We start from the raw sequence: 25254 nt of genomic DNA, 5'->3' as shown, positions 1-25254 counted from the left end.
AGAAAGAAAGGTGTCCGGCCCCTGACTTAAAGCAGAATGAATGAAAAAGAATGTACGCAGAAAATCAGACAATTAATGGAGTTTCGAAATGGACAGGCATACTGTATCTTAAGTTTATTTTTCATTGCATCCTTACCTTGTTCTTGTTCACTGGAGAGCTGAAGCAAATTAGTGAGGTTTTTGGTTTTAGAGAGCAGTTACTGGTATGTTCCCATTTGTGCTAATCTGTCACTTTCCATTACAACAATAAGATCCATCTGTGGCAGAAATGTGAGGTTGTATGTCACTAAAACATGAGTCTGAAAAACACAGTGTTTCATTCTGTAGCTTACCAAAAAATGGCATAACTGTTCTATTTTTTAAAAAGCCACAGTCATTTTTTTTTCTTTTATTATTTCAGAGTGCAATTTTTGGTAGGTGACAGTTTAAGTCGGCATCTATATATTTCACAATGAATAATGACATGCTGCTAGATGAGAAAATAGTTTTCAAATGTGATTTTAACCCTTTGATTCAGGTATTTTTTATTTGTTAGAAATGAATGAATTTCATAGAAAATTCAAAATAGTTTCATATATGTCTTTGTTGCTTACTTTTTAAAAATGTATACCATTACAAAGAAGTGTTTGTTCCAAGTCATAATTCAGTCTTTATTTTTAAATTTTTCATATTATTTTATACATACTCATACAACTGAATGCAATGTTTGTATCTTGGGTTCATCTCAGTAAATAAAGACATTTGCGTATTATTTACTTAGGAAATATATTCTGTAATTTTACACGTTATTTTTTTCCAGAGTGCTTAATATTAATAAATCCATAAACACTTACTATGAAGGAATGAGTGTGGCTTTGTAGTCAAAAAACTTTTAAAAATCTCTGCTGTTCTTAAGTTGAACTAGTATATCAAGTCATTTTGAGCTCTGAGTCCTTGCATAGATAGAATAGGAATAATGATAATACCTGTCTCAGAGACTTGCTATAAGAATTGAATGAACTAATCTAAAGTGTCAAATATGGCATGCACTTGGTAAATATTAATTTCCGTCTTCTTGGCCCCTTCACAAAACAGTTGAATCTTTATTATTACTATGTTAATAATACCAAATTTTAAGCTATGAATAATCAATAAAATGATTCTACTTTTAAAAAGAGTAATATGCACCAACATACCATTTTTCAAAACAAAAAAACTAAACTAAACTAAAATGACTCATTATGACACATAAATCCCCTTAGAACATGGATTAGTTGATAAGCTAACAATCACATAAATTGTCATCTGAGAATAAGTAAAACTTTAAAAAATATTCAATGAAATGTGTCTGTAAAAGAGCAATATGAGCATCCCATTTTTTTCATGTGAAATTTGACTACTTTGCTTAAACAAATAAAACAAAATAATTTAAATTTTAGGCACAGTACTAGATAGATTATCCTCCCTCTGCCCCACCCAAAAGCATCAATGACACTACGGCTACCTTGTTTTTCAAAATGCCTGAAGACCCTATCACTTTTTCAAAAAGCTGCTTTCCAACATGAACACCAATGGCAGACAAACGATCATCTGGGAGGAATATGTTGGTTCCACTACAGACAGCTCTGGCCAGACTTACTTGATGCTTCTGGCCCCCACTTATATTCACACCCTGGAAATGAAGCAGGAGAAAAACAAGACCCGAGTAAAAGTGTGTAAATCTCAAAGCACATGCAGTTACATCCAGATGCTGTTTTATAGCATGGATAAATAACAACCCAAGGTGAACACTCAAATCTTTCTTTATCCACAGTTTCCTAGGCTTATCCCTATCTTATGTCCTAGCACTACTTACTACCTTGCGCAAATTAACAGATATGTCTACTTTTTTTAAACTGTCTACTCTCAAAAGGAGATCCTAATCATTAAGGATAAAAGAATTTCCAAATCCTTAACTCTGAAAAGTCTTGCCTGTGGTATATTAAACAAGACTTCTGGTTGCCAGCCATCTACTGACCCTAGTGATTATTTTTAAATGGCCACACAAGAAATCAAGAATAATAGCTAAATTACCAAAGCACTAATCAACATGCCCTATTTTCTCCTGTAGACTTTTACTTGTAGTACAAATCTTGTTGGCAAATGTCCTATTCTAAGCAGCAAGAATAAGGAATACACATCAGTCCACATGAGAATTAAAGTTGACACGTACAGCCACATAGAGAGAATTGTGAGGCCGGGCCCGATTTATTTGATTTATTTTATATTTAGTATTCACATATCTGCTTTAAAATCTCTCAGTGCAGCACAGAACTTAGCCAGTGACCTATAATTGTAAAATGTCATGCGTCTTTGCACTACTCATTCTCCTCCTACTCAACAAACATCTCCTGAGTGTGACTATATTCTGGCTGCTGTACTAGCACTTGGGATTCAGATCAGTGAAACAAAGCCTCTGTCACGAGGAGGTCACAGTTTAGCAAAAGAGAAAAGTATGAAAAAATATATATAAAGCAATGTGGGGTGTGTGTGTGTGAGAGTGTGTGTGATTATCACAGACCCCAACTCATGGGTTTGTTGGGAGCATTCAGTAAGATGAGCATAAAAATATTTAGTACAAATCCAACCCTGAGTATGGACACAATCAACATTAGCTGTAATCACCCAATCACTCCTCTCTTCAATCATCCTCTCTCTTGTCATCACCTATCCTGTCATTATGTAATTCTTGCTTAAAAGCCTTGGATACCCACAGTTTCCTCTCTCCATCACTCGTAAGCAATAGCAAATTCCTTAGTATAAATCTAAGATGCTTATAATCTGGTGTTAACTCATCTCTTCAACCACTCTCCCAGTGTGGCCCTCAAGTGTTTGTGGCTTGCAAACCAGACTAACCTGCCCTTTCATACTGGGTCAAGGCTGTTCACTCTTCTGTGGAGCCCACAGCCTCCCTTTTCAGCTTAAAGTCTGCTCATGCTAAGAAGTGCTTTTTGAAAGCAACCTTCTACCTGGTATTCCAAGTAAAGTGATTCATTCTCTCTCTTCCTGTCTTGTAGTGCTTTGTCTGTTTGTCCCATTGCTAGAATTAGCAATATCCATGTCTTTCACTAGCCTACAAGCTCCTACTTAGTTTATTCTTATATTCCCAACACCTAGTGTTGGACACTAGGTGATTAATAGATATTGGTAAAGACAATTGATTGATATCATTGGCAGAGGTCCATTAAACTGCAAATCCCTTGAAGTCAGAGTGATAGGTCTCTTGCTCACCATTGTGTACCTGACAGCAGAACAAGGGCATATAATAAATCAATAAGTTTTGTGGTCAATCAAAGGATGCCAAAGAAAAACATAAATAAAAGTGAGGAAAAATTCTACATTCATTGTATTGGTCATCTCATAAACAGCTGTAAACTGTTTCCCTTTGAAATATTCAATTATGTGTTTATTTTAAAGTACAAGATCAGACTGGGAAAAATTAATTATAAAAAGCAGAAATTAAAAATGACAATAGCATTCAATGCCTATATTAAATCTATACCTCCTATTTGGGATTTTTTTCCTTTTTAAATTCTTTACAGTTACCTACTATCAGATATTTCATATTTTTAGAAATTGCGTTTAACAGCTATTGCTCAATGTATATGTTAACAAGTTAAAAAAAAAGAAGTAACATTTCTGCATGATTTTAGCTATGGTGCCATTTTACTTAGGAACGATGAAGATACCAGAAAACTCCCGGGGCTGGAAAAAAATCTTTTTATTACTATTAAGAAAATACTGTGAAGTAACAGACTATGAATGAAGTAAGTCTCATTTCAAGGCAAATTTTGGTTCATCCTAAATTTTACATATTTCCACTTTCTACAATTTTGTTATATATTTATCAATTTATATAATAGGATTATAACAAGAAGCCAGAAGTAAAAATGCCTACAAATGCTATGCTCATTCTCTTTTCAGAAATTCAGAGCACTCAGTAAGGACTATTTATTCATCTTCATAGCACACACGAATCCTAGGCAGAGGCTCCTATTGCATTCATGGTTAATTAATGGAGATTTGAGTCACAGGTTGGGAATAATCTCTCAGGTTCATACTTCAGCTCGTAGTATCATTTTTGTTTATTTGTTTAACTCCAAAACACTGAGCAGAATGATGTCTATTTATTAACACAACAAAAATAAAATACAGCAAAGAGTAATATATTAAGAAACAAGTTCCTTTTGAGCAGGAGTGAGCAAACATGAGATAGGCATGTTAGCAACAGTCCTCTTAGAACCTCTTTTGAACCTGGACTTGTGAATGGAGATTGGTGCTCTGTTGCTCTTGTTCTAGCCTGTACTTTGTGCACACGAGATACAGAAAAAAAACAAAACTATTATCCACTCATTAGAAAGCAAACAGCATTGTGCCAGCAACCAAAATAAAAACGTTTGATGATCTAGTTGCTGGGCTTTTATTTCCTCACATGGATACTAACAACAGAATGTCCTACTGATTTTCAATCTGTTTTCCAAATAGTCAATTATAAATAATTTTTGTCCTTAATACTGCCATGTCTTTCACAGGAATTATATGCTGATTTTTAAAATTTATAGTTACATAGCTCTTCAAGATTTCAGTAAAAAGGCTACGAACATTTTATTAGCACAGTTGAATGGAATTTTATTCCTGCAGATCATCAATTATATTTTCCTTACTCTTTCTCCAATCTCAGTTTGATCTCCATTTGATAACTGCTCCAAATAGGGAAGGAGAGCACAGGCTTCCAATTCTCGTTCATAAAACTGCTTCTGCATGATGGAGCCAAAGAGAATGTTTTTTGCAAAATACAGTTCTGAATCCAGGCCTGCTGAGAAACATCAGCCTTAGTCCTGGAAAAAAAAAAAAAAAAAGGAGGAAGTAAAGGAATATTCTTAATAAAGGAAAGGTGAAGTTACAAGCACCACATTAAAGGAAAATATTTAGTCCATGGTTTTGCCTTCTTTTAGCTTTAAAATGAAAAATTTTAGACATAATTATATAGATCATAGTATCTTATTTTAATCTTATAATGAATACGTTTACTAGGTTTTTCTTCAAATGAATTACTTTGTGCTTCTTATTTACTTTCACTGTAGCTTTTATCAAAGTTATCTGCCTCTGGTACGATTCTCTGGAAGCAGATGTGGTGTGTATTGGTTTGCTAGGGTTGCAGTAACAAGATACCAGGAAGTGGGTGGCTTAAACAACAGATATTTATTTTCTCACAGTTCTGGAGGCTAGAAGTCCAAAATCAAGATATCAGCAAGTTTTCTTGGAGATCTTTCTTCTTGGCTTGGAGCTGGCCACCTTTGCCCTGTGCTTCACGTGATCTTCCCTCTGTGCACGTATCTGTGCCCTAATTTTCTCTTTTCATGAGGACATCAGTCACATTGGATTAGAGTCCATCTCATGAGCTTGTTTTAACTTAATTAACTCTTTAAAGACCCCATTTCCAAATACAGTCACCTATGACGGACTGGGAGTTAGAACTTTAACGTGAATTTTGGGGGAACACAATTCAGTCCACAACACTGAGACAGGGTCTGGGGTGCAAGTTATTTATTTGGAACCCACCTCTGTGGAAGGAAAGGAGGAAGGATATTAGGTAGAGGGAGAAGTCACACTGAGATGCATATCTGACGAAGCTTTGGCCAACCCTCCAGAGAGCTGTGGAGGAATATCTCCCATCAGAGTTGTCCTGTTTTAGGCTGTACAAAAGTGGAACCGGGGCTATGGCACTATCTGCAGTGAGGATAATCCCAAAGGAGGTGAATTGCTGATCTTACTCCTGCAGCTAGGCATCAAGTACTTTCTAGAAGGGGGATCTGGGCAGCACATCTCTTTATCTTTCATGTTAATCACTGCTCCTAAATTCATTTTTTGATAATTTCATGGCTTGAAGTGATTCCTAAATATATGACAGTTTGCTGCATAAAATGTCCTCTTAACTAACCAGTCTTTTCTGGAAAAGAACCTACAGCATTTGAACTAGAGACCTACCTTTTAATCTGCTCCATGAACTATCCAAACACTGATTTGGGAGTTTTTTGACTATTGTGTACTCTGTAACAATACCAGACACTTAAGTTCTTTGACATAGGCATGTATGCAAATACTAGCCTTTTAATTTTGACAACTACTTTAAAGTTCAAAGATTAGCTTTTAATTCTTCTTTGTTTAGCATGTAAGACACAGAGTGGCTTTTGATCAAAAATAATATAATTTTGATCAGACTTGATCTTGAATACAAAAGTAATCGCTCTTAAATTGCCTGTGAAGTGAATAATCTAATCTTTGATTAGAATAGCATATTAAATCAGTCCATGGGTGAAAGATATTTTGAATACTCACTACATATTAAGCAATTTAAGCAGAACAGAGGATAAAGAACACAGGAGAAAAGATCGAAAAACATGAAAAAGGACATATAATATAAAACAGAAACTAAATACTACACTGAGAGGTATGGCCTTGTTGTATCAGTACTACAGGAGCTGAAAAACATTTGACCAATTTTCACGGAGATGTAAATTTTTCCTTTTATTATTATTATGATAATTATTTGCCTCTCACATAAAAATAAAAATGTGTTTTTGCTTTGTTCTTAATAAAACTACAATAAAAATGTGTCTAATTTAAAAGTGGTCTCAAATTTCTGACGTTTTATCAAAGAACACTGAGTACTGAATACTCTGCATGAATAGTGCCTGGTCTGAGCATCTGATACTGAGAAGAGTAGGAAGTCTTTTTGAGAAAACTTAAAGAGAATTGGTGGACTTAGAGTTTGAACACTGTGATATAAAATATGCCTCAAAAAAGTGATCATCTGAAACATTAAAAAACAGAAAGATGTACACAAAAGCACTTTGTAAAATCCGAATGTTAAGTTGGTCATGTTTCATAACTAGAGATAACCAGGATGACACATAAATTCAGGATAAAAAATATTTGGGGAAATAATTCAGAGTGATACTTCAAATCTTGCCATTGGTCCAGAACAAAAGTTTCCTGAAGGCCAAAGTGATAAGTTATAGAGACAAATAATATCTTCTGACTTGGACACCCATTATTTAATATAAACAAAGGGTGTCCTCTCTGCTTTACATTAGAGTGACATTATATGGTTTTTTTTTTCTTTTTTACATTACCATAAACACTTTCTTAATTACAAACACCCAAAGATACCAGAAATAATCCTTAAATCCTACCATAAAAGCCTTAGCAATCATAATGAAGGAAATGATATTTATAAATATTCACAGAGAGCTAGATCATTCTGTGCCAGAAACTAGGCTAGGTCTTTGCACATTATCTTTATCAATCTTCACCCAGCCTTCTGAGCTCATTACCATTATTAATACATTAGTTGAAACCCAGAATCGATATCATTTTTATCTTTATCAATTCCTAATTATTTTCAAAAATCAAATAAAAGGCTATCTTCTTTCTGATTCTTTTTAAACTCTTCAAAGTAGAATTTGATGTTGTTTATGCTTTGATTCTTTTTTTATATTAATCATTTTCCTTAATTGTCCTTGGTATTTCTCTCATGAGACTACAAACTCTGTAAGATGAAGGGCATATCTTATTCATATTGGTTTCCTTGGTACTAAGTGCTAGGTATACAGTATGTGTTCAATAATTGGTTGGTGGAAATAGCTGAAAAACTAAATGAAAATAAAATTAAGATGACACTCATTATGTTTCTAAAGAACACTCACTGGTCTAGGAAAAGTTACAGTCATCTTGAACTACAGAGAAATAAGTGATTGCAATCAGTATGAAGAGCACAGAGTTACAAAGACAGTATACATAAGGTTAAAAATTAATGGTGTTCATTAAATGTAATCTTAACTGAAAAATCATAGGAATCATAGTTGATCCTAAACTAGGTAACAGTAATACTGAGAGAAAAAAGAATAAAGAAAAATCACTAAAAGAGTGAAATTAGGAAAGATCTAAGAACATGAAGCAAGATATATTATGAGGAAAGATAAAAGGAATTAGAGTTGATTTTTCCCAGAGAAGAAAAAAAGTAAGTGTGAACAGAAGCTGGTCTCAGGTACAAAGAATTTCTCCATTTTGTCAGAGGTGAGGAAGAAGAATTGGGCTAGTATTTTACCTAAGAGTTAATTAGGTCTAAGGAAAGGCTCATTTAGGCCCTTGCCAGTTAGCTCCATTGGTTAGAGCCTGGTGTTACAAGGGCAAGGGTTCAGATCCCCTTAACGGCCTCACTGCCATAAACAAACAAAAAGAACCAATTCATTGTCTAGTCTTTCAATAAAGAAACAGCTGGTTAAAAAATTGTTGTTTTCTTATTCTTATGGATCCTTAAGAATAGAATAAATGTGTGAATCCACAGTGCAAAGGCTAAATCATAAATGTAAGCTATTAATATTATTTTTTTGAGGTTTATTTTGTCAAAGATTCTACCCATGAGCAGTTACAAGACTTCTTAGAAATGGAGTGGCCATAGTTACTTAGGAAACCTTGCAATGAAAGGTAATTAGAAACTTAATCAAATTACCATACAAATCACATTCATTTCTCTGTAATTGGTTGCAATTCAGTTAATACCATCAAACAATTACTGTAAGCATTTATAAATGATTTGCTGAAGTATTTGGAGGACAGACTTCTGTTACTAATCCATCCATAGCTAATCAATTCTATGGAAATTGAAACATTTGTTATAAACTAGAAATGCCCATTAAATACTTGCACTTTCAATTAAATTTGATAAATTCTTATTGACACTAACGACTAGTTGGCTACAACCTCTTACACTAGGAGATGTTGAAAGAATGTATTGTTGATCGTACCTTTCTTTGGACTACTCTCATAAGTTTCTCCATTTCCCACAGAATGGCAGAAAGCACAGATGATTTTCCAGACCCAACTTGACCTACAACAGCCACTAAAGCTCCTTCTGGAACTTTATGTTCAAGCTGCATGACAAGAAAAGGAGGGAGATGATGTAGAAACTTCTTGTTACAGGTGTTTTTAGTGTATATTCCTAGATAAGTACTGGACACAGCACTGAGTATCATCCCTGACATGGTTGCTTTTCACATTATTCCACAAACACCTAGCCTTCCAAAGCACAAGCAGCACATGAACAATCAAGTGCTGCAGATAAATAAAATGAATAGAAATAAAGGACAGTAAAATCAGCATGAAAACAAAAGGTGCACAGAGAAGCTAAAAAAAAGTCTTATTAATTTCAATATATTTACTTTCTTAAAAAACCTCTAAAAAATAAAAATATAGGGCATTATAGAACCCACTACTAACTAGTTTTTTAATTTTCCCCAAACCACAACTTACTCTGTAAGTACTGAAATCCCTGTTTTATCCCAGGAGAAAGAAGCATTTGTAAATTCAATGGCATGATCTAGGAAGAAAAACAAAAACAATGACTTAACTTTAGGACCAACTACTTGCAATCAGGAAGTCAAATAAATATTGAATGCAAAGAAGTGCTGATCTCCTATGAAGTTTGTTTCAATATTTTGAGACAGAAGCTCCTCAGTGTTGAGAAAGTCTTCCAAACGACCCAGTGATATCCTTGTCTATCAAAATAAACATGGAGTTTACACGGGGTTCAAATTGAACTCAAACTGAAAAGCATTTATTGTGATTTACACCATGATTAAAATGTTTGGGTAGAAATTTAAGATGTTGATATAAATATTCAGCAAGCATAGTCTGAATCATTTTATTTTATTTTTATTTATTTATTTTTTTTTGTCTTTTTCGTGACCAGCACTCAGCCAGTGAGTGCACCAGCCAGTCCTATATAGGATCTGAACCCGCCGCGGGAGCGTCGCCGCGCTCCCAGCGCTGCACTCTCCCGAGTGCGCCACGGGCTCGGCCCCTGAATCATTTTAATGTTATAAATAAGTGTGTCTCTAAAGAGAAAGAGCAGTTTCAAGAATCAAAGATCGAAATAAATACCATCTATGCATGAAGGCATGAGGAGAAGAAACAAAAATTCTTCATTATTCTAGAAAAACTATGACTGGTTAATCAATAATTATAGAAAAATTAGTTTTTCCCACCTTTATTGAGGTGTTATTGACAAATAAAAGTTGTACATAGTTAAGGTATACAATGTGATGTTTTGATATACAAATATGTAGTGAAACAATTACCACAATCAAGCTAATTAACATATCCTTCAACTCACATAATTACCTCTTTTTTGTGTGTGGTGAAAATACTTAAGAACGACTTCTTAGCAAATTTCAAGTATACAGTACATTATTATTAATTTTAGTCACCATGCTGGACACTAGGTCTCCAGAATTTGTCCATCTTATAACTGAAAGTTTGTACACTCTAATCAATATCTCCTCATTTTCCTCACCCCCCAACCCTGGTAACCGCCCTTCTACTCTGCTTCTTTGAGTTGAACTTTTTCAGATTCCACATATAGGTGAGATCATGTAGTATTTGTTTTCTCTGTCTGGCTTATTTCACTTAGCATAATGTTCATCCATGTTGTCACAAATTATAGGATTTCCTTCTTTTTTAAGGATGAATAATATTCCATTAGTATACATACCACAATTTCTTTACTCATCCATCCTTCCACAAACATATAATTTCTAGATTTCGACTATTGTAAATAATGCTGCAGTGAATGTGGGAGTGGATATATCCCTTCCAGAACAGTGATTTTATTTTATTTTTTGGAAATATGGATGTCCTTGACTTATGATGGTGTTTCATACCGATAAAGCCATAGCCATTGTAAAGCTGAAAACTCCTAAGTTGAACCATGGTCTGTCGGGGACCATCTGTATACTCAGGAGATCATATGTTATTAGTTCTACTTTTAATTTTTTGAGGAATCTCTGTATTGTTTTCCATAACAGCTGTACCAATTTACATTCTCACCATCCTCATCAATACTTATTTTTTGACTTTTTGATTACAGCCATCCCAGAAGGTGTGAAGTGACATCTCATGGGTAAGATAGATAAGTTTTAAAAAGCAACTTCAAGATTAATGAATGAATTCTGCTTCTGACAATAAACAAAACCAGGGTTTTGGTTATAATAAAATTCAATTTTAGTAAAATAGCTATAGCATGTTTTGCTACTATTAAGATAAATAAAATCACATTATTTTTCCTGAAACTCACTTACATAAAATCTCAAGTACATTTTTATTTACTTTGTGCTTGGAGACTTCTGTGGTTAACAGATGAGATGTGACTGAGTTGTGGTTTGTTTACCAAGCATGTCATACCAGTACATAATAGCTTTTTAAATCATTATTATTATCATTATTATTTTATTTTTTCCCTTTGAACAATTGTTTTCCTTATTAATTAAATGAAGGCAGCAGTGTACTGATAAAGGTTGAAGAACACTTTGAGATACCAGACCTTTAGCTAAATTATAATTTCAAAAGCAAAGCAAAACTGTTACTCTAAGAATTGACATTTTCTTTAAACTGTGCTGTGAAAACAAGTGTTAAAAGCATCACATCAATAGTACCTCTATGCCCTCTGTTGGTTATTATAAGAAAAACAATATAAAAAAGGTATGTAACAAAAATAGCATCATTGGTATTTATTATTCAATTATGTTACACTTTATTCAAATACTAATAAAATATAATAAAGAAAAATTTCATAAATCAAAGAGTTGATTCCAATAAGCAAAGATACACTTTGTTTATCGACCCAGACTTGACGAGAATGAGTCAAGGGAAGATGCCCAGACAACCCAAATGTGACATGCAAAAAATTTAACCGAGTAAATCTCAGGACAAAAGAATCAAGGGACTCACTTTTTTGGATTCCCTGTGGTTTTAGCAACCTTCTACTCATTGTAGTATCTAAGCAGCCTCCAGAGATTGAGAACTACAACTAAAAGCAGTCTGAACCAGATATCTCACACACGGTTTGTTGCCAGACTGATTATTAACTATGCACTTTTCTCCCTGCTTATTTTTTCAGCACAGGTGAAATACTGCTGAACCTTGAGAAAACATTCAGATACAGCTTCGTATAAAGCACTTAATTATAAATTTTCAGTTGAAAACAGAAAATGGCTGTGATGGCATAGTGTCTAACACCAGTTTTCAAACAGCTAAGTAAAAGAAACTACAACTTAACAAGGGAAAAAATATAATATATATTTAAAAGTCACTTTGATGAGAGAAAAGCATAAGTGAGGAAGACACGATTCCTTTCAATCAATAATGTTCTGTTTACGCATTAATTCGGGGAGACTAATTTTGAATGCAATGTTAAACAACCACAAAAAGTGAAATAAGGAGAGAAAAAAGACAAAATGTCCAAAAGCATAGATTTCAGTAGAGGAATGATTCTTAATTTAGGGATATTCTGGACATACCTGGACCACAGTTGATATCACCACTGGTAAATCAAAACAGATGAATCTTCAAAATATGAAACAAAGACATAGATGTGAACACTTTTGTGGCTGTTAAAATGTTTCCTTCATCCAGTAAGAGACAACCAAAGGTTGCCAGAGATACCTAAAAAATAGATTTTTGTGATTTTCCTCAAATATTCACTGCTAACAGCATTATGTGTTACCATCTCAAAAATAAGGGAAAAAATTTAATATTTTTTTGTTTACTGAAATTCAGGACTCTTACTGAAATATATAAAATGTATGTTTAGTATACATCATATAATCGTGTATCTCAGACAACCTTGAGATCATATGGCCCAGCTTTTTTTAAAGACTTACATTTTTGCTAGTGTTATTATTCTCATTTAAAATGTATACCAGCTCATATTTTCTTTAAAATGGAGAAGTTTTATGTAAACCTATTTTCCAGTTGTGTGTACATATATTCTGACTTATATGTAATAATTATGCTGTCCTTATGTCATAAGATTAACTGTAGAAGATATAAATAAAACATAGCTGATAAGATTTATATTTGCTCTTATAAGTTTCATTGAGAAAAGGCAGGAAAGTTCATTTATGCATGAGAATGTATTGACTATTATGTACATAGTGCTGGCTTAAGCATATGCTTCTTGGACATTTTTATCAAAGTATTCCAAATACAAATATTGTTTTCACTTCCATAATATCCACGTTTGTTTAAATAAACAAGGGAGACATACAGAACTTCCCCTGACTCCCATCATCACCCAGAGTGGTAACTTTGACTAAAATTAATGCCCCAATTACATGCGGTTTTCTTATCTTTTGGTGTTTGCATATCTCTTTCATACTCTGATGCAATTATACTGTAGTTTAAATAGCACGGGATTCCCGATGTTTACATGGTGTGATAGAAAAAGAATGACCTCACTTCATATCAATTAACTTCCAAATGCTAATTCTCTAACTTTGAGGATGTTTCCAAACTACTATGGACTTCTATTTTCTTTTGTGAAATGAAATGAAAGAAATAACATTTATTATTGTGAGAATGAAATAAGACAATATATAGAAATTGTCTAGTATGCAGTAAAAATAGTCAAAAAATGTTACTTCCCTTCCTAGCTCCATTTAATGTGCCATTGGGGTCTGTTTAAAAAGGACTAATCATATAAATCAAAATTTAGAGCTGGAATAAAACGGTAAAATTTAAATTATATTTTTTAAGAATTAGACATATGTTCAATCTCTAAGAAATTTACAAAGAAGTAAAATATAAAAAATACAACCAATGAGAGCATATGTAATGTTTTCCCTTCTTTAAAACTTTTGTTCACTAATCTACATAAATTAATTAATGCATTTCTTAAAAATTTTAATTCAGATAGGGAATATTTCACTTTATACACCTTAATTCCAAGTAATTTGGAGGTAAATCTATAAAACAAATTTGAAAATAAAAAGAGGAAGTATTGTATACACTCACCAAGAATGGTAAGCACGTTAATGTCAGCATAGAAAATGCAGCAGGATACCTAGCTGATTTTTGAAATTACAATTCCTGATCTCAAATTTCAATAATCTTATTTTCATAGGAGGGTTCCCATGCACAAAGTTTGAGAATCTGTAAAGGAATAAAATAATGAATATTTGGTAGTCAATATCATAGGAGAAAAAAATGCATACATACAAACACATACCATACATGCATACACACACACATACATTTGTGAAGGTTAAAAAGAATGGAACACCCATAAAGAAAAGTAAATTGATACTACTAGTTAGAATTATGGGTTTTGGAGCGGGGGGGGGAGGTATAAGACGAGGGAATCACCATTTCCCAGTCTTATGTTCCTTTTACTCAACAGTATCTGTTTCTGAGCCAGACTGGGGCAATGTTCCAACTCTAGGCACAAGCTTCATTCCAGTTTCTGTCTAGCTCAATCCTGTCATTCTTCCTGGTAGTCCAATTCTCACTTCTCCCTACCCCTCTTTTCTTCATAGCTAAGCTCTTCTCTCTGGCTTCCCCGTTTCTTCAAGAGCCATGTCTTGGGACTTCAAGCCATTGTCTGAAAGATGATTAGCGTTTTGAGATTGTAAACTATTTTCTCAGACAGAAACTGTAAGGGAGCAAGGTCATACACTGGCTCACCACATAGATTTTAAAGTGAGATAGAGCTACATTCAAATCACAGTTCTGTCTCTTTGTGATGTTTAATGTCATGGGTCTGCTTGACTGGGCTATAGTTCCCAGTTGTTTGGTCAAACACCAGTCTAGATGTTGCAGTGGAGGTATTTTTTAGATATGATTGACATCTGAATTTGTAAACTTTGAGTAAAGCAGATTACCCTCCATAGTGTGGTGGGCCTCACCCAATCAGTTGAATGCTTTAAGAAAGAAGACTGAGGAATCCCTCCAGAGGAAGGAATTCTGCCTCCAGACTGCCTTCAGACAGCATCACTTCCTCCTCCTGGACAGTTCTACAAAGTTCAGACTCACCGGCCCCCACAATCATATGAGCCAATTCCTTAAAATAAATCTTCCCTACCCCTCTCCCCTTTACGTATACAGTCAGTTGGCCCTCCGTATCCACAAGTTCTGCATCTCATTTTCATGGATCAAAAATATCCAAATAAATAACAATACAACCATAAAAATAACACGAAATTTCAAAATACAGTTTAACAATTATTTACACAGCATTTACATTACATCAGGCATTATAAGAAATCTAGAGATGATTTAAGGGTTATGGAAAGATGTACACAGCTTATATGCAAATACTACACCACTTTCTGTAAGGAACTTGAGCATCCACTGCTATTGGTATCTGCAGGAGGTCCTGGCACCAATTCCCCATGGATACCAAGAAACGACAGTGTAAATAATCTCATATTGGTTCTGTTTCTCTGGAGAATCCTAATGTACTCTCACTGGCTCTGTAAACTTAGACATGACACTTAACTACTAAGTCTTTGTTTCCTAATTTGTAAAATGGGGCTGAGAAATCTTTTTCTAAGGGTCTATAAGAATTACATGAGGAAACAGATATAAAGTGAGGATTTGACACATAGAAAATGTTCAATAAATGTTCAATAAATATAGCTCCCAGCAGTATTATCAGAGAGCGGCCTCATGGCACCTGTTATCAGACCTCCAGGGTGCCGACTGCTTGTACATTTAAACTACACTAATTGATTGTCATTTGACTACTAACGATTTTCTAGCCTAGTCCCTGCTGAGTCTGCTATTTCAAGTCTTGGACTTTGCTCAGACCCACAGGAAATGTTTTTCTATTTTACCTACACTGTACCAGTCTTAGTAATAATACAAATTTCCTTGTGCAAATATCAATATTTAATACCTAAAACAAACATATATTGTCATACTTTTTGGGGGTGCAAGGGCTATCAATTTACTCACTAAGAGTTGTATTCAGATTATGTTGCTTTGGAATGTGTGACCTTATTTAATAATCTGAGCTAAATTTCAGAGCAACTTAAGGCTTAATGTCAGATAAATTAGTGGGTATTAGTCCCTTTTCAAGATATCTTTAATCTAATAATTTCTTTCACTTCAGTAACTTATAATTTTATGAAAGTCCTACATAGCTCAATACAGCAGAGCATTTATTGATTCTAAAGTGAATTAATCTGTACATATTATGGGTATATCAAGTGTATATAATAATAGATGCACCAGATAGAGGGAATTTCCTATGCAATTGTCAATGCCAGAAAGAAATTCCATGTGGGCTTTGCATATTTTGACCCTTAGAAAAATCTGATAAAGCACAATGTAGGAGCAATAGGATTTGAAATTTTATATATGTAAAAGTTCATGAGGTTTCACTCATTTTACTGAGGAGAAAATATTAGCACCACAGGTGGGGTAACTTTCCTAGAGAAAAAATAATTTGCAGTATACCTTTTGTAGAATAGCACTTATATGATTATTTCTATCCCACATAAAAGAGCCTAAATGACATCTTGCCACTTTCCTCATATAAATCTGCCTTTATGCTGATGACAATGCTGTTGTCACTTTTGCCTACTTCATCCCATCTCTTCCATGTAATTCCTTAAATTATGTAATATTGTGTATCTAGGATATTTGTGATTAATTGTTGCTTGAGCAACAACAAAAATGCCTGCATTTTATTTGTCTTTACATTTAAATACTATTTTAGCAATAAGAATTCTTACATATTTGAACTCTGAAATCCCCTCCCAGCAATTATATATATATATATCATCATTTTGAGATATTGAGAATAGTGCAAACTTCATTTATTGGCTAATTTATTATTACACTCTAAATAGTCAAATCAAAGGCATGTCCCTTTTTATTACCTTAATCCCATGTAAGATTTCTTTGAGTAGTTTTATCTGTTTATCTTTGTTCTTTGTTTGGCTTTTCTACTTAATGGAAAGAAATGGAAAGCATATTTGTCAAAAGTTGACAATAATTTCACTTATATGGCTCAGCTATTTTTTAAATACAAGCCATTTTCTCTATTTTATATAAGATTTAGTTGAGCAAAGCATCTTAAAATATTTATACAATATTTTTCTATTGATAATGTTAGAAAATAGTTATAAATAGGTAACTTAAAAGTAGCCAGCAATAGAATAAAAGCAGGATAAAAATACTAGAAAATACAATAGTTACCTAAATGTGATTCATTTAAGATTGAATAAAATAATAACACCACTTTCTATTAAAATGGGATAAATTTTCAAAAACTGCACCAACTACCTATATATATGTATATTATATATATATTTATGTATTTGTAACAGAAACATCACAGAAATAAAAATAAAAATAATAAGTTTTATTAATTATTTGGAAATTAGAGTACTTCAAATTTATATTTTCAACTACCAGCTCTTTTTAAAAATAAATACTGTGTAATTAATATACATTTATTTAAATATTTAGCAATTATACTATATTGTACTATCATTGTTTGGGTATCGGTTCTTAAGGGTTTCCTCCACTAGCATTGCCACTTTATATTTTTGTAATAATAAATATTTCTATATTTTATAAAGAACATATTTACATGTTAATACCCATAATAGTTTGTGTGATTTAAAGGCATATTTTCTGTTTGGTATATTTGCACATAATACTGAAGTCTCTTTGAAGGCTTTAGGACCCTAGATTAAGGGTGTATTTCTGTGGCTAATAAGTTGATTTTAAATAGCATTATTTAAAATTCACAACATTAAAAAGAAAACTAATTTAAAAGTAGTCATTGTAATTATAAACAAACCTGTTATTCTAAACACTAGTGTATTTAATACTTCTCCTTTAGAAGTATATAATTATATGCTATTTTCTAGTTTTCATCTTTATAGACTAGTCATTTTTGATTTGAAAAATTAAAAATATAGAAAAGAAGGTATAAATTTTCATCACTTAAATGTATTAAAATAATAAGTAAAAATCTCCCCTTCTTCTGTCTAACTCCATTCCACAGGTAACTATTCTTAAAAGAGTGGTGCTTTATCTTTAGTTTATTTCTATGTGCATACAAATCCATTTGTAGCCATATGGCTTCATTTATTTATCTCTCTGTCATTACACATGTACATAGGTATATTCACATTTAAAAGCTGGACTGATGATACTAGTCATATATGTACATATGTGTATGTATATATACAAACACATATATGCCAACATATGTATTTCTTTAATTTGCTTTTTCCTCTAGTATATGATTGACACATTTACATGTCAGTAAATAGATTTTGTTAATCTTTAGTCCACTTAAATAATAAACTGTGTTTTCAGAATACAACTGCATCTGTGCAGGGTATTGAATATCTGAAATCATTTGTCTTCCTCCCCAGGGTGTGCTTTCCTTCAGTGCAGTGAGCGATGCTGTTTCTCCATTCCTACAGTACAGCATAGCACACACTGTCTGACACATGGCAGATGTCAAAACATATTGATAGTAAGGAGAAAGACTGCCCGAGTGCTCAGGGAAGCATTTCTTGTCCACTGCTGCATGCTTGCTCACCTTAGCTTATCAGCCCTTCCCACTCTGTAGACAACCCAGCATGCCTTTACCTCTAGGCGGTGCACATACTGTTCCCTTTGCTTGGTATATATTTTCCTCAGACATCCAGACAGATTACTCCTTTATTCTGCTGATATATCATTTCCTTCCTGAGGATTTTCCTTTCCCTGTAGGTAAAATGGCACCCTTTGTTTCTCTATCGCCTTTTCCTTATTTGTTTTTCTTCATATGCAAATTACCACAAGACATGATGCTATATGTTTATTTACTTGCTCATGCCTGTCTCCCCCACTAGCCCCAGGAGAGCTGGAACTCCTCAGTACTTCTTGTTCCTACAACAGTGACCAGCACAGGATAGATGTCCAGTGAATACTGAATGAATGAATGATAAATCTGGATGGTTTCCATTTACAACCTTTATTTTTCATGTATAGAGAATTAGCTAGATTGTTACTGTCAACTCAAGTCAGAAAACTCAGCTTCTGTTTGACACATGTAAAATGAGGCAGTCATTCTCTTACCTTCAGCTTTTTTACTCTAGTTGCAACTAAAGCATTTTCTGGTATAACAAACACAAGGACTGACACCCCTGCTAACACTGCTGGACCCAGCTCCTGCCCAAGGAGAGATATGGCCATCAGGATATGAAAAGGGGCTGACCAGAGAAGACTGAGGTTTGCTGACAAGTCCATGAGCTGCTGCACATCTGCTGACATCAAGTTAATATTTTCCCCAGTGGAAAAAATTTTTTGAGAAGCATTTGATAAAAGTAGGACCTGTAAAAAGAGAAGCAAAACATTTTAATTTATATACTAATATATTAAGTATATATAATATATATGCATACTATTATTTCACAAGTAGAGAATAAGAAGAAATCATTAAAGAAAAGAATAGAAAACACTTTCTCTGAGTGAAAGATTTCAAACCAAAGTAGCCAAGAAATACCAGCCAAATTAATTAGAAAACAGCACCTCTACTTATTTTGTTGAAATTTATAAATTCTAAGGATAAAAAGAAATTGTGATAAGCACCCAGACAGGGAAAAATCAAAATGAAACAGATGATCCTAAAATGGTGGGTGGAGTTGGGGGATTGGCTGCAGCTATCTCTGTCATACCTAATATCAGAAGACAATGTTGCAATGGATACCAAGGAGGAGGTACTTGAATAACCGTCCATTGGAAATACAAATTGTTCCAGATCTTTTGAAAAATAACTATTAAGATTAAGATTATGTCTACACATCTTTAAGCCCAGAAATTCTACTCCTGGGACAAAAACACAGATATCTTTGCATGGCAAAGATTTTTTTTGCAGCATTGCCCATAAGGGCTGAATCAATTTTGTTTACAGACACAAGATAGATTATGTAACTGTTAGAAGTATGACTAGAGTTACACTGATGAGATGCCCAATTTTTGAACAAAAAAGGCAAAATAAAACATTCAAAAAAGATGTTTACAATGTCATGTAAATTTTAGAAAACAAATCCCCCCAAGGAAAAAAAAAAAAGAAATCATATACATGAGAGTATTTCAAAAAGTTCATAGAAGGAATTGTATTATCTTTCAATTATATTTTTCCATGAACTTTTTGAAATACTCTCATACATATGTATACTTGGAAAAATAAATATTGGAAGAAATACACCAATGCTTACCTTTGGAGTCTAGAATTATAGATGCTTGTTATTTTCTCTTTCATGTTTTATACATTGAACATATTTTCTTCAATGAACAAGAGAAAATACATTTTAAAAATTACTTGCTGAATAGTATTCCATTGTTTGTAGATACCATATTTTCTCTACCATTCATCTACCAATAGACATTTAGGTTGTTCCCACATCTTAGCTATTCTGAATAGTGGTGCAATGAACACAGGAGTGCAGATGTCTCTTGGAGATCCTGACTTTAATTCTTTTGGACGTCCTAGAAGTGGGATTGCTGGATCATATGGCAGTTTTACTTTTAATTTTTTGAGGAACCTCCATATTGTTTTTCACGGTGGCTGCACCATTTTTTATTCTTTCCATCAGTGCGCAAAGGTCCCAATTTCTGCATATCCTTGCCAATACTTTCTTTCTTCTTTTTTTTTTCCTAATAATAATAGACATCCTAAAAGGTGTGAGGTGATATCTCATAATGTCTTTGATTTTTATTCTCCCGATGATTAGTGATGATGAACATTTTTCATATAACTTGGCCATTTGTATATCTTCTTTGGAGAAATTACTAATCAGCCTTAAAAAAGAAGGAAATTCTGCAATATGTGACAACATGAAAGGGCCTCAAAGACAATATGCTAAGTGAAATAAGCCAGGCACTGAAAGACAAATACCACATGGTTTCACTTATATGAGGTATTTAAAATGGTCAAATTCATAAAATCAAAGACGGGAATGGTGGTTACCAGGAACTGGAGGAAGGGAAAACTGATGAGTTTAATCAACAGATACAGTGTTTCAGATAAGTAAGATGAATAAGCTCTAGAGATCTACTGTACAATATGGTGCCTATAGTCAACAATAATGTGTTTTACACTTAAAATGTGTTAACATGATAGATCTCATGTTAAGCGTTCTTACAATGACAAAAGAAAAGAATGAGTTGCTTTCAGAATACTGAAGAAAAGACTAAAGGGCATCATATAATTGAACATTGTTTGCACTGCATTTTTAACATTAGGAGAACTGACTTCTTTCAATAATTTTTTTCTGCCAAATAAATCTTTATTTTTGTAAAGGACAAAATTCGCAAACCACGAAGGTCAATTTAGTTAACATTTATTGCCAAATTATACAATCTAAACTGCTTTTTTATTAGATGAAACAATTTGAAAGAATACTGCAATGCACACCACAATTTCAGTGGATGGTTGCAACATTTCTAGAATTGTTTGAGAGAAAGTATTTTACCCGATAAAAGAAAAGTGTGACTTTGATAAAAAGAAAGGACTCCACCTTTAATATCTAAAACAATGTAAAAAGTTTGAGAGTTTATAAGCCTCCTCAATCAAAATGAAAATGAGCCAGGTATATTATCATCATGATCACTTTTCTGAGAAACTCTTATTTTTAAATTCTATCCAAGTTTTAGATTTTTTCGTATATTTTCATATCATATGAATCCTAGGACACACACACACACATAAAGCACAACTGTGTAACTCACCTCTTTTCAAAACCTTACTCATTTCACTTTTTGAATTGTGCTCTAAGGACAACCAGATAAATCAGATATATTTGCAAGCCTCACAAACCCTTCCTAGTGACTAGAAATATTTCGATGATCACTGAATTCAATTCACTAATATTTCATTTTACCTGATGGTTAAATTTGTTTTGCAATTTCACATTCTTTCTTTTTGTATATTTGCTTCTTTCTAGACTCATTGCTATGGTTCTACTTCATATCGTTATTTCTTGAACTATTACAATAACTTTAAAGCTTTAGTTCTTTCCAGGCCCATCTGTTTTCGATCCTTTTGTCCTGATCATCCAACTGAGTCCCAACTCCCTACAGAATTAAAGTACGTTTTTACAATGCATCTTTCAAGGTTCTTTAAAAAAAACAAAAAGATTGAAAAAGCAATCCCTTCTATCTTTGCTACATCTCTTTACCATTCTATACATGAAACACTGTCTCTAGCTGAATTAATCTATTCACCATTTTTTGACCAGACCTTGTACTCATTTCCATACTTTCTTTTTCCTCATTATTGGAACAGCAGAGCCTTTGCATTATATAGTACACCCTTCAGACCCACATCACGCAATATTAACTGTAAAACTTTTCCTGACCATCTTAGCTGGAGTTCATACATATCATATAATGTACACCTGGAAGGGTGCTAAAATTCCTATTTCCATGATCCTCGACCAGTTGTAGAAGACATTGGTGTATCTAAAGAGGAGACCTCATGACATTTATAAGAATTTATTCTTCTTCAATTCCTTTTTGTGCCTAAAAGTATGCCAGGATTCTTTTTCTAATTCTTAGTGCAGGATTTGAATTCTTCCTCTCTCCTCCTGACCATCCTTAAGTATATCTACTTTAAAGAATGCAACTTAACTTTATCAGTTTTCTTTGTGTTTTATAATTACCATAATTAAAGTAAGATAAAACCCTTAAACTACAAATGGAGACCTTCTAGACACTGAACTGTCCAATATGATATCCATTAGCCAGGTGTGGTTATTACATTTAAATTAATTAAAATTAAAAATTTATTTCCTTAGTCATACTAGTCACGTTTCAAGGGCTCAAACTCCGTATGTGACTAGTGGCTACCATATGGCAAAGTGCAGATACAGAACATTTTTAAAATTAACAACATTTCTATTGGATGGTGTTTGATGGAGAAATGCCCCCCAGACTGCCCACATAAAGACCAGGATAAACTGATGCTGCTTTGTGATCTAAGGGGTAACAAAACCTGAGTTTTGAGACCCACAGAGTCTTATAGTGATCTAGGGAAGGAGGCCTGTGTTTCTCCCAGCAAACGTAAAAATGATATTCCCTGAACTTTATTCCAAACCAACAGTACTCATATGGATGGATAAGGAACAAATAAGTCCTGACACCTCTACTCCTCATCAAAAAAAGAGTCTAAGACAAGCTTTGCTCCACTCTAGAAACAAGTCCCTGATGAAGTAGAACCAATTTCAGATGAATATTTGTCATCTGGTGTCCTCTACGAGAGCCACTTAGGATCTTAAAGATATCTAAATATATGCAAATTAGAATCCTAAAAGCTGTGAAAGAGAAAGGAAATTTAACAACCCCAATTAACCCCATGGAGAGAGACTTGTGTCTGGTATTAAACTGTAATCACTGTATCAGGATCCACTGAATAGGATTGACTGTATCATTGCCCTTGTTCTTAAACAATCTCTAAGGAAACCTTAAGTCTCTCCCCTATAGTCACTGTTCTTACTTACATTATCTCCAGGGTCTCTTTGTACTTGTGATGGACTCACACAGGACTCTTGATTTCCCTTTTTATTTCTACTGCAGTCCACTTTTTTTTTTTTTTTTTTTTTTTTTTTTGCAACTGGCCAGTATGGGGATCCAAACCCATGACCTTGTTATCAGGCTGTGCTCTAACTTATTGAGATAACCAGCCAGCCTCTTTTTTTGTTTTTTCTAAAGACTTTTTCTAAAGACTTTTTCTTATTTTTTAAGAGCTATTTTATGCTCACAGGAAAAGAGAGAGGTACAAAGTTCCCATATATCCCCTGCCACCACACATCAATGGCCTCACCAGTTATCAACATCCCCCACAGAAAGGTACATTTGTTATAGCAGATGAACCTACACTGACACATCATTATCACTCAAATCCATAGTTTACAATTGGATTCACTCTTGGTGTCATACATTCTATGGGTTTGGACAAATGTACAGTGATATGTATTTATCATTATGATATCATACAGAGTAGTTTCATTGCTTTAAAAATCCTCTGTGCTCCACCTTTTAGGCTTGTAAATCCACTCTTCAATGCTTGTGTTCTTTTATGGCAGCTTACTCTTTCATGCTTGTAAATCCACCCACATTCCATGCCCAAACTCCAATGCTCAAATCACTGAATGAAATCATGTTCCATATGTACATCACAAACAAGTGTTAGCATTTAAACCGATTCCGAGCTTCTTTTATATATTTTCTCCATAGTTAGATTCCTCAGCATATGCTGCAGAATCAGGACTGGGACAGTTTTTCTGACTGTGTTTTGGGGATATACTCTACAGAGCTAGTCTCTGCTGCAAGTTCAGTTACCATTTACTGCCTCATTTGGTCCTAGGTCATTCCAGGATCGCGAAAATGACTCCATGTCCCCACTTTGGCCTAATAGGGTGAAATGACCTATAACACTTGATACCCCAGCTCAGCCTAAATTGTAATACTTTTTTCCACTTATTTAAATTCTATAGCTCTCTTAAAAATCATTTCAAGGTTTTGTTTCCATGTGAAAACATCCTTAACTTTATATAACACTTGTAGATTTCCTGCTCATCTGGTCTCTTATAAAATCTGCACTTAATTTCACACACTACTTACACTTACACTTCTCCCCAATTTCTTGAAAATGGGAGTTCATTCATTCATTCATTCATTCATTCATTTACTCAGTCATCCAACTTTTATAAAAATGTGTAAAACTCACTGTCTTAGATGATAAGGATATGACCGGTAAATTCTGTTTCAATTTTTGAAGAGTCCACAATTTACAGGAGAGTTCAAAGTAAGAACAAAGTGTATCTGTGGATTGAATAACTGGTTGATAACTAGGGGAGGGAGAAAACTCTTTAATTGTTTACAATTATGGTATAAATAAAAGGCTCTGGATGGTAAAGAGGTCATATTTAAAATTATATTTTCAAACAAGGACAAATTAAACTTTAAGGTTATTCCAGAAATAAAGATCAAACAAGTTTACGGACAGGACTTAGAATGAAAGAGAAGCAGACAATGGCTGTATAGAGATGCATGGCTTTGTTGCATGAAAAAATAAAGTAAAGAAAAAAAGGCACTATACAGAATGGAAGTTATTGTGATAAAAATTTTATTGATGCACAAATGTAAACAACCATAAAAACATTCAATTTCTTTGACTTTCTGAGGAGGAGTTAAGTGACATAAGAGTAGACAAAGATCATCACTTAATTTCATGGATTTGGACTGATTAGCAATTGTAGGGACTACATGGGGAGGGAGAGGGCCCTACAGAACAACTAATAAAACCAACACTAATGTCACGGTTCTTTTAAACCAAAATACGTGTACTTGCAAAGGATACCCTAAGTACTTTTAAATATATTC

General features: G+C 33.6%; 1 pseudogene; it reads right to left on the bottom strand.

The window, feature by feature from the left end:
* Positions 1 to 25254, bottom strand: part of LOC134362857 (multidrug resistance-associated protein 1-like) — an 85780-nt pseudogene that overhangs the window by 44594 nt on the left and 15932 nt on the right.

This window comes from Cynocephalus volans, chromosome 1 (genome assembly GCF_027409185.1).
Source record: "Cynocephalus volans isolate mCynVol1 chromosome 1, mCynVol1.pri, whole genome shotgun sequence".
Taxonomy (NCBI): Eukaryota; Metazoa; Chordata; class Mammalia; order Dermoptera; family Cynocephalidae; genus Cynocephalus; species Cynocephalus volans.
Note: the sequence above shows the minus strand (reverse complement) of the source record. Positions and strands in the feature narration are given on the sequence as shown.